Source organism: Crinia signifera, chromosome 12, assembly GCF_055691185.1.
Source record: "Crinia signifera chromosome 12, ASM5569118v1, whole genome shotgun sequence".
Lineage (NCBI taxonomy): Eukaryota > Metazoa > Chordata > Amphibia > Anura > Myobatrachidae > Crinia > Crinia signifera.
The window spans coordinates 78,769,055-78,781,931 of record NC_139228.1 but is presented as its reverse complement, the minus strand read 5'-3'; the positions used below and the strand labels follow the sequence as shown (position 1 = coordinate 78,781,931).

Sequence of the window (12,877 nt, the reverse complement as noted above, 5' to 3'; positions counted from 1 at the left end):
AGGGAGGGAAACTCTACAGGTGAAATGTGGTTGGCTGGGGAGACATTGACTACAGGTGGTGATTGGCTGCTTTGCAGGGGAGCACACAATCAGATGGCGAATCCTGTAGGACCCTGCTCCTTTTCTCTAAATGGGGTAACACAGGGAATCTCTTAGTAGAATTTCACTGTATGTATAGAGCTGTAGTTTTGTGTGTCCACATACATAGAGCCTCCTTTCACTTTAACCAGCCCTTTGTGACTCGGTGGGGCTGGGCATATTTTTTTGACTTTGGCCATTAAAATGCATCTTATTAAAAAATGGAGACACACAAGCAGCTTCTGTTGATTAAAATCATATATGGCATGCCGGTACTTGTGTAGTTTCATGGCGCCGTGCATCTGAGTCCCCTTGCGGGGCTCGCTTCGCTCGCCCACGCTGCAGGCTCGGTGGCTCGCTATGCTCGCCACGCTATCTAAAATCAACTCCATGCCAACATGGATAGTGGGGGTATGAACTATCCATGTTGGCATGGAGTAAAGTTAGTTTATTTTAGATAGTTGTGGCGAGCGTAGAACTACACAAGTATCGGCATGCCTACTGTATATAAAGTGACTGCAGCTGTATAAGAAATGCCATGAATGTTAAAAACTGAGCACCGTAGCACTTGCTGTGCCGCCGATGCCACGTGCAGATTTTATCTAACACATTTTATTTAAAACAAACAAATGCCAAATCCAGTTGGATCACAAACGATTCATCAATCTGGAATATCCTGTTTGCTGCCGATTAGATCAGTTTGTGTATACACTTATAGGATGGTTTCCTGCGAGGTTTTCTTCCACCTGTACACTGTAGGCGTGACTATTCTAGATGTATACAGGGTTCGCAAATACTTGCTATAGTGAGTATTTTACCCACTTTGGAGCACCAGGGACTCATTTTTTATGAATGGCTGGGTCCCCTGGGACCCGCTCCGGCCATTTCGGCGTGCACGCCGTGTTAATATGTGTGACAAGGGCGGAGGGATCTGTTTCCCCCTCAGTTATGATGCGACCGATGAGAAGACACAGCGTGACTTACGGCCGCTTCACACATCTGCTGGGCGAGAAAATGAAAGGGTCCCTGTCACCGTAGAGTCATAGGCAGCAGTGCACGTAAGCCGCGTAAGCTGGCTCCTGCACTGCGTCTCAACAACAGACGGCTGGAGCCAACACCAGAAGCAGCTGCTCAGCAGGGGAACAGAGCTGCAGCTGGTGTGAGGACGGAGCACGAGGAGCTGAAACCAGCATTGGGGGCCAAGAACCAAGGAGGTGTGACAGTGAGGACGGAGCAGACCCAGGCAGGAAGTACAGGTAAGAGGGGTGCGTGGTCCATTTTAGTGTTCCCGCTAGGCTGTTTTAGCGGGGAGCTGCGCCCTGCCCGATTTCTAAAGGGAAAAATGTGCCCTGCCCCTCCAGCAGCGCCCCGCTAAAAGAGCCTGCTGCCTGACTAATGTTGTGCCCGGGGAAGCTCCAGGCACCGCAATCTCGGCAGCGCTAGGCTTCCCCGGCAGCTCACGGCCTTCGGCGGGGCCAGACGGAGGAAGCCCGAGCACGCCCGCTTTGGTGACGCGGCGGCCCGGGCACGCCCGCTTTGGTGACGTGGTGGCCCGGGCACGCCTCCTCTGGTGCCGCGGCGGCCCGGGCACGCCTCCTCTGACGCGGTGGCCCGGGCACGCCTCCTTTGGTGACGCGGCGGCCTACAACGATGACGTTGGCTGGCCCGGTCCGCCCCCATCCCGTACAGCGGCGCGCCCTGCCCCCAAAAATTCCTAGGGGGAACACTACATTTAGCAGGCTGCTTGGCTGTGTCATGTAAGGGGATGTATTGCTAGCAGGACTCGGGCTGCAGACTTCCCTCCTCCTCTCCTACCTCGCGGTGCTGCGCTCTTGTGTGTCACTGTCACCTCCTCCAGGCTCTGAGTGCTGGCTGTTAATGTCCCCTCCTCCCCTCACTGCACGGCTGGCAGAGAGGCTGCAACTCACCAATTAACTCTTAACAGGCAGAGCTGCCTGTGGGAGAGGAGCCTATAGACTCTGCTGGGATTTCACTCACCCTATCCCTCCTGCCATTACTTTAAATTTTGTCCTAGAAACAATGGGCAAGGGAAGAATCCTGATTGGTGCAGCACAGGTGTCCCTATTCCGACATTATGCCTTTCTCTAGTATATGTGTATCTTGCTTTATGTGAGTGGGCAAATTGCCAATTGATAAACCCCCCCCCCCCAACCCACAATAGCCACAGTTTTGGGGTGCCCAAATCTATGTTTGCTTACCAAAAAAAAAAAAATAGGCTCAGGCTGGCCCTTGGCTCAGGGTATATGCCATATGGAGGAGAGGAGGAGGCTTTTGTATGTGCCATGCTGGGGAAGGGGAGAGGAGGCTTTATTCCATTGGGACTGATTTTTGTAAGTGAGGGGTCCCAGAGACCCATCATTTTGGTGTTTTTTTCGCGATCACTGGTATGTATGATTACATTTATTGAAGGAACAGCCTGCAGAATTGCTGAACGCTCCATTTAGTCAGCAGTTATTACATATAGTAAATGTATTTCTTAAGCGAGAATGTACTTTACCCTTAAGCTAATTAAAGATCTAAGGAATAATATAGTCAGTGCCAGTTGTAAGTCTGCACAGTTGACGGAAACTTTTCTGGAGGAAGCTTCAACCATACACAACCATACACAATTCCCAGGTTGCTGTTTACTCTCTAGAGCAGGCTTTCCCAACCACAGTACTCAAGGCACACCAACAGTGCAGGTTTTAGTGATATCCAGGCTTCAGCACAGATGGTTTAATCAGAATCCCTCAGATACTAATTAAGTTACCTGTGCTCAAGCCTGGATATCTACAAAACCTGCACTGTTGGTGTGCCTTGAGGACCGCGGTTGGGAAAGCCTGTTCTAGAGAATGAAGATTGACAATAGATCTTGTAGCCATAATCTCAGAGTGTATGGGATCCATTTCTTTAATTCTGAATGGCCCTGTTCTGAGCCCTCCTTTCCTAGCTCACTGACCACGATCTGATGACAGACACAAAACCTACATATCTCAGACTTAAATGTCTACTAGAAATTACTGCCAAGGACTCGTCAGGCAATCTTTGGGCCATAATAACATAAAATATAGTTAATTGACCATAATAGGAGTACGTTTATGGTCCAGAAGTGGTAACAAGCTGGACTAGACCGATTCATGATGTTCTGTGCAACTTTGGAAAATGTATCAAAGCTTGAAGAGATGTTTCAATCCGCTCAAAATTGTCACCTGTCTTTGAAAAATGACTGTTGCGGCTCTTTCTCCACTTTATGTGGCTTTGCTTGTAAATGACACCAAGATTCTACTTCACTATAAATGCTGGTTTTGTACATCTGAAACATGGGGTTTTGTTGTATTTGTTATTTTATCCCCACAAAGATACCCATTGGTCAAGATCACAGTAGAATCTGTATAATATTTCTCTTTTGGGCAAAAATAAGGTAATTCCTGCTATAACCCGTGCCCGCCGATGATAAGTTGGCAGCTCTACGTGTGGCTGAAGGAGCTTCACAGGGTTGCAAGCTGGTGTTCGGGGTGTGGTATGGGGGGTCCGTCAGTGGGGACTCCAACGGTCATTACACTGACGCCAAGGCGATTGCAAACAAGCCCCCTGCGGGATCGCTACACTCGCCACGCTGCATTAATTACAGGTATTATTCTCCCTCTATGTGGTTCATGGACCCCCACAAGTGAGAAAGGCCCCTGTAAGTAGGGACCCGACTGCTTTTAACATGTCGGTCTACTGACAGTTGGAATCCCGACTGTCGGGAAGTCATCCGCCCTCGGTTGTTTGTACATTGGTGTAGTTCATTGAAGGCCGTTGACAAAATTGTGGGTTCTGCAGACTTGGCTGGAAGAATAAAATGGCTGCTTCAGGTCTCTGGGCAGTCTAGGTGCAGAGATGTATACAGGTCCATATATACATGTAGTTCAGCGCAAGCAATGTGGGAACGATTGCTGATGACTTATGCTGGGTACACACAAGATGATTTCTGTGGCCACGAATGATACCGTACACGATATCCGTATCGTTGAGCGATGCAAATGTGGTAAATTGAAAATAAGAAAGTCGGCCGTTAAATCGCTTTTATACCTGAATTGAAAGTGTCCGTTTTCTATTCTAGTCTGGAAGGAATTTTTTTCCCCTTTCGTTAAAACATTAATGAAAAAGAAATGAAAAAGAAAAAAGAAGTGACATCACAATGTTAATAATTGTTCTACTTGACCTCTGCCCCCATGCTGGATTAGCTTGTATTCCCTCTTAAAGAAAACAATGTAGGACCTGTGTACCCTTTGCCTTGCTATAATGAGGGTATCCCTGCCAGATGACCGCTATTCGTATATTCCAGCCCCTCTCGCACCTCTCGCTGATGTTACAGCGCGTCTCTCTATGAGCAGCATATGGTCCTGGACCCCGGACAGAGAGAGTTAATTTTCATTCCTTCCTGCTGTGTAATCCAAGAGGAATCGATGACTGCATCCAGTCTGTGCAGAGGAACCTGTGGGACGAACCACTGAGATTCTGCTGCATTACAGCGTTAGAAAACTTCAGGGGAATGGGGCCGAGTTCCTTTTATACGGGATTTCTATAGCTGCTTAATAACGCTGTCCGCATTCAGTATCGCGTATATTCGCCACATACACTGCCTGATCATTTGGGACTGACATCACAGATGAGCTGGCGCACAGCCACTGAGCTGTCAATCACAGCGTGTCCCAATGCAGCGATATATCTATGTACGTCGCCGTTTACAGATATATCGCTCATACCCGTTCAAACAAAGGGTTGATATATCGGCCTTGTGTACGCACCTTAATTGTTTGATGCCACCAGGAGTTGGTAGCAGGTAACAGATTCATTTAGGTATGCGAGGGGTTAATTGCTAAAATAGGTATACATTTCCAATACTGCATGTAATCCCATTAGAAATTTGCTTGGTTATTCATATCAAATATACTGATTGCATTTTTGTTGGCGGTGTTTCCAGCTCACTAATTCTAGTACCAACCACTGACATAAGGATACTATAATGTTCATTGGTACAGCACACAGCACACCGTCACATTGTCCCTATATGTGGGTCCTTTATATAAATCCTGCACCATAGACAGCTGTATTGCGCCTGTCAGATCTGTGTATCCGCAGCATCACTTCTAGCTGTTACCTGTGTCATGGACAGATGTCCTGCTCCCATTCTGGGCTGGAAGCATCCTTCATACAGATGTTGATGAATGCATCCGGCCTGGGGGAATATCATGTCTGAAAGGATAGATTGGATCGTTACCTGCTCATTGCAGTGAAGCAACTTCAGGAGGGTCTAACACTGAACGCTAATGGGCAGCAATGGGCAGATCAAGGACAGTGAGCAGCAGCCTGAAGAGAATAATACAAAGGACTTGTCTAGGACCTGTGTGTGTGTGTGTGTGTGTGTGTGTGTGTGTGTGTGTGTGCGTGTGTGTGTGTGTGTGTGTGGGGGGGGGGGGGGGGCTACTCATGTAGAAAAGCTGGTGGGTTTATTTACAAGTATATTCTATGTATTGTCTACAAATTTCCATTATTATTATTATTATTATTATTACTATCAGTTATTTATATAGCGCATACATATTCCACAGCGCTGTACAGAGATATTTGAACATTCACATCAGTCCCTGCCCCAGTGGACTATATTCCCTACCACATGTACACGCACACATAGAGACATTCTAGGGTTAAATTCTTGAGGAGCCAAATAACGTACCAGTATATATTTTGACTGTGGGAGGAAACCGGAGGTAGCCCACACAAGTACGGGGAGAATATACAAACTCCACACAGTTAGGGTCATGGTGGGAATGGAACCAATGACCTCAGCGCTATGAGGCAGTAATGCTAACCATTACACCGTCCGTACTGCACCTGGTTATTGAGCATTCACTTAACATAAGTCTGGAGAGTAGATAAGGTTTGTGTAATTTACCTATACAAAGGATTCAGTTTTGAATCCCGGCGGTCGGGATCCCGGCGTTCAGAATCCCGACTCCGGAATCCCGACAGCCGAAATGCCGACAAGGGGGGACGTGGATCGCCCCCCCTTGCGGGCTCGCTGCACTCGCAACGCAGCGGGCCCGGTGCCTCGCTACGCTCGGCACACTAATTTATTCTCCCTCCAGGGGTGTCGTGGACACCCACGGAGGGAGAAAATGTCGGCATTTCGGCGGTCGGAATTCCGGCATCGGGATTCTGAACGCCGGGATCCCGACCGCCGGGATTGTAACTGCATCCCTATACAAGGTATGGCTATTAAAAACAAGCCTAAAGGCCCGTACACACTGGGCGACATTGAGCTGAAAGCCGCTCAAAACAACCTGTTTGAGCGGCTTTCAGCTCAAAGCCGCCCAGTGTGTATGCCCTGGCGATGAGTGGTGAGCGCTGCTGCTTCCACACCCTGTGCCATTCTTATTTTCCACTGGTCAAAGCCGCCTTGCAGCTCATTATCTGATAGCTGTGTGAGTTGGAACGGGTTCCCTTCAGTACAGATTCAGTCACACGTTGCTTGGTCCGATGTGTATATAGGGTGTATTAGCACTGCAATCTGTGTATCGGTCAAAAACTGGTTCACAGAGAGCGGAGTGGGCTGGTACATTATCCTGCTGGAGGATGAAAACATTTTTCCACAACTCTGGGCCACTTTCTTCAGATTCTTTCCCACAAAGTTTCTAGGTAAAGCGGTGTCACTGTTGCACCTTCTGGTACCTGGTTTTCCAAAATAGAACCCTCGATATCATCAAAGTGGATAATTAACATGGATTTGAATTTACTTTGACGTGCCTTCTTCATTCCTGATGGTGTTTTCCAGTGCTTGGCTTGCTAAGATCCAGACACTATTAATGTTTGGGCATGCTGATTGGTGCCGCCTTACACCCCTCCATACCAACCTGCACCAACCTCCTGACAAGTGCAGTTTTGCTTTCTGACCGTGGCTCCGGAACATATTGTTGTGTGGCTGAGACCCCAGCTGTTGTGTTATCGCTCACCAACTGAATGGACAGTTTCCACAACATTTCTTTTACTGTGTGTATCTACATGACGAGCAGCTTTGTGCGTGCGCTCTGTAACGTCTGCGCCGGTTGGGTGTTCAGGATTTTTTGGCCTTGCATTCTGTGCAACTGGGGACAATGAAATGAAAGGAATACAGTGAGGAAATTGTGCGATGCCTTCCAGAAAGTCTACAATAAAATAAGGATTTCTATAGAGATAAAAGCCTGAGATTTGAGTAGATTGGAACAAGTTAATATGTCGGTGTCTATAATTAACGAGTATTAAAGTGCAGTTCTTTACACTCATCTCCAATATTCTAAGGAAATTGCCTCTCGGTCAGGAAATAATCGCATTAGGGGTTCCAGATGGATTCCTTTAGTTTGTAATTAATAAATCATTTTCCCAGTGAGGCTATAAACCAGATTTTACTTACAACAGTAATTAGGGAGTCCTGCCCATTCAATGCTAGGCCCAACCAAGTCAGAACATTCTCACTGGCCTCTCAAGTAACGTCATAAAGATGTTCGGCCCCATTCAGACCTGATCGCTTAATGGCAGGGGCGTAACTATAGCACCGCAGCCCCCGCGACCGGGGGGGAAGGGGCGCTGTGCGGGCGCCGGGGGCTGCAGTGCTATAGTTACACCCCGCCGCCCCGCCGCCATCCCCCACAGTCTTTACCTGTCAGTCTTTAGTACGCGCTGGTCCCGGCTCCCTTCTTCTGCTATGAGGACCACAACAAAATGTCCGCCCCCATGTAGCAGAAAGTTCTCTGAAACTGTCTGCTGCATGGGGGCAGACATTTTGTGCTGGTCCTCATAGCAGAAGAAGGGAGCCGGGACCAGCGCGTACTGAGCGTAGCCAGGTAAGACTGGGGGGGATTGCATGGGCGGCGGGGCGGGCGAGGGTTGGTGCGGCGGGGCGGGCGAGGGTTGGTGCGGCGGGGCGGGCGGGGGTTGGTGCGTGGGTGGGTTGTGCGGCGGGGTGCGTGGGTGGGCGTCCTCCCTCTAACGGCGGGGGGGCGCCCTCCCTTTAACGGCGGGGGGGCGCCCAAAAGCTAGTTACGCCACTGCTTAATGGGTGTCGTAGTCTCCCAATAAGCTGTAGGAACATCTCAGGGATGAACAGTTGTGAAGGAATCCTGCTACTTTTTCACGTCCGCTAGCCGTTCGCACGGTGAATCCCAGGAAGTAGGCGCAGGGGGTGGTATTCGGCCGTTTAGTGGTAGTGATAACAAAAATGCAGGTGTGCCTAGGATAACGTAGGTGTGCCCAAGCATGTAAAGGGAGGGTGTGTGACGCCAGCTCCCGGGCGGATGTGGCTGTTTTTTTATCACAGACACCAGTGAAGTCCCTGATAATCCTAGCTTGTGATGACTGTTGCCCTATGGAATATTCATATGATGGTACTGTAAGTGGCTTGCAATGAGCTTTGGACATTTTCACTTGGCTGGAAATTTCTTTGCTAGCCGTGCACATCAATTTGCAAGGCGAGATTTCACTATAGCGGGGTGTAGTGTTGATTCTAGCACCCTGCAACTTTTCAAACCGGTGCCGTTCCTTTTCCCTGCCTGGGGTGTCACTCTCTGCTGTGGTGCTTCTGGCGCAGGGCTGGTCTGCAAATCACTGCTGGAACACAGAGGACACTGAGCAGACAGCGACACTCCAGGCAGGGAGGATGAACTGCAGCTATTTGGAAAAATGCAGGGTGCTAGAGTGGACACTAGGGTGGCATCTACCTGATCACTAGCTAATTCGTCCAGCAGTTATCCGCTCGGAATTACCTCCATTTAGTGCCCTTGGTTGACCTCAATCGTTCGATGAGGTCTCCCTACCATGTAGATTCCGTAATATGAATTTGGGCTTGTGTTAGGTTAGGATACATCCTAGGATCATCTGAATAATATGCCCTCTTACGAAGATTATATAATAAGTTAACATTCTGTTGTATTGTGTACATATTCTAATCTCCTAATAGCCCAGAAAGAACACGTTCTCCTTGTCCTGAGAAAAATAATTTTCCCTAATGTAAATTCCTGAAATATTATATCTTTTTGACATGTTATTTAAAAATGTTTTAGTAAGGCAAGGCTATCCTTTATAAGGGATGTATGAGAGAGCGCTTCTGACTGGGATTATGTATCAAGCTTGAGAGAGAGAAAGAAGAGAAGTTACCGATGAAGTGTATTAAGTCTTGGGGAGAGCTAAAGTAGGGAAAGTTACCCAAGGAGAAGTGTATCGCGTCTTGAAGAGAGCAAAAGTAGAGACATTACCCAGAGCACCCAATCGGCTTGTAAAGACCCCCATACACAATTAAGATAAATTATCCAGAGATTGTCATTGCTGCTATAAGGATACATTGTATCCTGGGGTAGTGAATGGAATCGCGTACAATACATTGTATCCTGGGGGTAGTGAATGGAATCGCGTACAATACATTGTATCCTGGGGTAGTGAATGGAATCGCGTACAATACATTGTATCCTGGGGTAGTGAATGGAATCGCGTACAATACATTGTATCCTGGGGTAGTGAATGGAATCGCGTACAATACATTGTATCCTGGGGTAGTGAATGGAATCGCGTACAATACATTGTATCCTGGGGGTAGTGAATGGAATCGCGTACAATACATTGTATCCTGGGGTAGTGAATGGAATCGCGTACAATACATTGTATCCTGGGGTAGTGAATGGAATCGCGTACAATACATTGTATCCTGGGGTAGTGATTGGAATCGCGTACAATACATTGTATCCTGGGGTAGTGATTGGAATCGCATACAATACATTGTATCCTGGGGTAGTGAATGGAATCGCGTACAATACATTGTATCATGGGGTAGTGAATGGAATCGCGTACAATACATTGTATCCTGGGGTAGTGAATGGAATCGCGTACAATACATTGTATCCTGGGGTAGTGAATGGAATCGCGTACATTACATTGTATCCTAGGGTAGTGAATGGAATCGCGTACAATACATTGTATCCTGGGGGTAGTGATTGGAATCGCATACAATACATTGTATCCTGGGGGTAGTGAATGGAATCGCGTACAATACATTGTGTCCTGGGGTAGTGAATGGAATCGCGTACAATACATTGTATCCTGGGGTAGTGATTGGAATCGCGTACAATACATTGTATCCTGGGGTAGTGATTGGAATCGCGTACAATACATTGTATCCTGGGGTAGTGATTGGAATCGCGTACAATACATTGTTTCCTGGGGGTAGTGAATGGAATCGCGTACAATACATTGTATCCTGGGGTAGTGAATGGAATCGCGTACAATACATTGTATCCTGGGGTAGTGAATACATTGTGTCCTGGGGTAGTGATTGGAATCGCGTACAATACATTGTATCCTGGGGGTAGTGAATGGAATCGCGTACAATACATTGTGTCCTGGGGTAGTGAATGGAATTGCGTACAATACATTGTATCCTGGGGTAGTGATTGGAATTGCGTACAATACATTGTATCCTGGGGTAGTGAATGGAATCGCGTACAATACATTGTATCCTGGGGTAGTGAATGGAATCGCGTACAATACATTGTATCCTGGGGTAGTGATTGGAATCGCGTACAATACATTGTATCCTGGGGTAGTGATTGGAATCGCGTACAATACATGGTATCCTGGGGTAGTGAATGGAATCGCGTACAATACATTGTATCCTGGGGTAGTGAATGGAATCGCGTACAATACATTGTGTCCTGGGGTAGTGAATGGAATCGCGTACAATACATTGTATCCTGGGGGTAGTGAATGGAATTGCGTACAATACATTGTGTCCTGGGGTAGTGAATGGAATCGCGTACAATACATTGTATCCTGGGGTAGTGATTGGAATCGCGTACAATACATTGTATCCTGGGGTAGTGATTGGAATCGCGTACAATACATTGTATCCTGGGGTAGTGATTGGAATCGTGTACAATACATTGTATCCTGGGGGTAGTGAATGGAATCGCGTACAATACATTGTATCCTGGGGTAGTGAATGGAATCGCGTACAATACATTGTATCCTGGGGTAGTGAATACATTGTGTCCTGGGGTAGTGATTGGAATCGCGTACAATACATTGTATCCTGGGGGTAGTGAATGGAATTGCGTACAATACATTGTGTCCTGGGGTAGTGAATGGAATTGCGTACAATACATTGTATCCTGGGGTAGTGATTGGAATTGCGTACAATACATTGTATCCTGGGGTAGTGAATGGAATCGCGTACAATACATTGTATCCTGGGGTAGTGAATGGAATCGCGTACAATACATTGTATCCTGGGGTAGTGAATGGAATCGCGTACAATACATTGTATCCTGGGGTAGTGAATGGAATCGCGTACAATACATTGTATCCTGGGGGTAGTGAATGGAATCGCGTACAATACATTGTATCCTGGAGTAGTGATTGGAATCGCGTACAATACATTGTATCCTGGGGTAGTGATTGGAATCGCATACAATACATTGTGTCCTGGGGTAGTGATTGGAATCGCGTACAATACATTGTGCTTGCGTGGGTTTCCTCCGGTTTCTTTCCACAAATATACCAGTAGGTTAATTGGCTCCCAACACAAATAAAGTCAAGTGTAAGTGTGAACATGTGCAGACTAGATGGGCCAAGTGGTTCTTCTACGCCATCAAATTCTGTGTTTGTTTGATTGTGTCACAGGGGAGAGAACGTGTCACCCCCTAGGTCCTAAGACTAGGCAACACTTGCCCACGCCCTGCTTACAGCCCTGGTTTGAGTACAATTAAGGGTGATCCAATTATCTGTGGGTACACAACATAAAACATTGACAGCCTTAGGGAGGTATCCAACTATGATTGGTGATCACGATAAGCCGCTGCGGGGTGCAGCATATCTGGGAATTTGGTTTGCTGTCGGCACCTGTGTGTTTTCACGATGAAAGATTAAAAATAGCGAAAAACAGGATTTTTTTTCTCACAATGTGTTATTGTGTGTGTGTGTTATTACCCCCCCCCCCAGGCTGACATGTCATACCAGCTAACAGACCTGTTTAAGTTTAATTACTATTGTGCGTTTTAGTCCAGTAACTTTTATATTAAACAGCGGCATATGTCTTGGATTAAATGCTGTTCGGCCTAATCAAGAGCCAGCTGCATAAATCTGTACCTTGGGGCAGCAGCTGAGAACCTAATTGATATTACCGAAGCCCATGTGGGAATAGCAGTTTAGTCTGTCTGCAGCATCATTAGACCCAGCACAGAAGAGAATTGGGAAGATTCCTGGAATCTGGGAGGTTGCTGCAAATATTGTGTTTCCAGGAGTAGGAATTGCATCACTTTTCAAATAGATATATGAGATAATATTAGGGACTCTCTCTGTGATTTAGGCTGATTTTGTTCTTCATACCACCCCACTCCTCCAGCCTTTTGTTCTTTTCTTTTTATTTAATTTTTCAGTTCTAGTAGCATTCATACTGCCGGTTATTGGGTGATCCACATACCTTGTATTGGAAAAACTTTTGGGCTACATGTACTAAGGACGGGTTGTATTAATATACATCGCCGCCCTTCGCCTGGCAGCCGCCGCGATGCTGCGCATATGTACTAACATATGCGGCTAGCATCGGGTTGCGGTGACGGAGACCCCCGCGATACCTGTGATGTGGTCTGCGGGGGTCTCCGTCACATCCCCGCGGCTGCCAGCGTCCCCCTGCGTCTCCTCCTCCCCCCTGAAGCCGGATGTCCTCCCGGCTGTGACACCAGGGGAGATCAAAGGAGAGCGGGCGCGCGGGCGGCGAAAGAAGCCCATTGGC

The 12,877-nt window shown here is 47.4% G+C and overlaps 1 protein-coding gene across 2 annotated transcripts in view; it reads left to right on the top strand.

The window, feature by feature from the left end:
• Positions 1–12,877, top strand: part of STXBP6 (syntaxin binding protein 6) — a 62,131-nt gene that overhangs the window by 15,722 nt on the left and 33,532 nt on the right. The gene's annotated exons all lie outside the window — the stretch shown is intronic.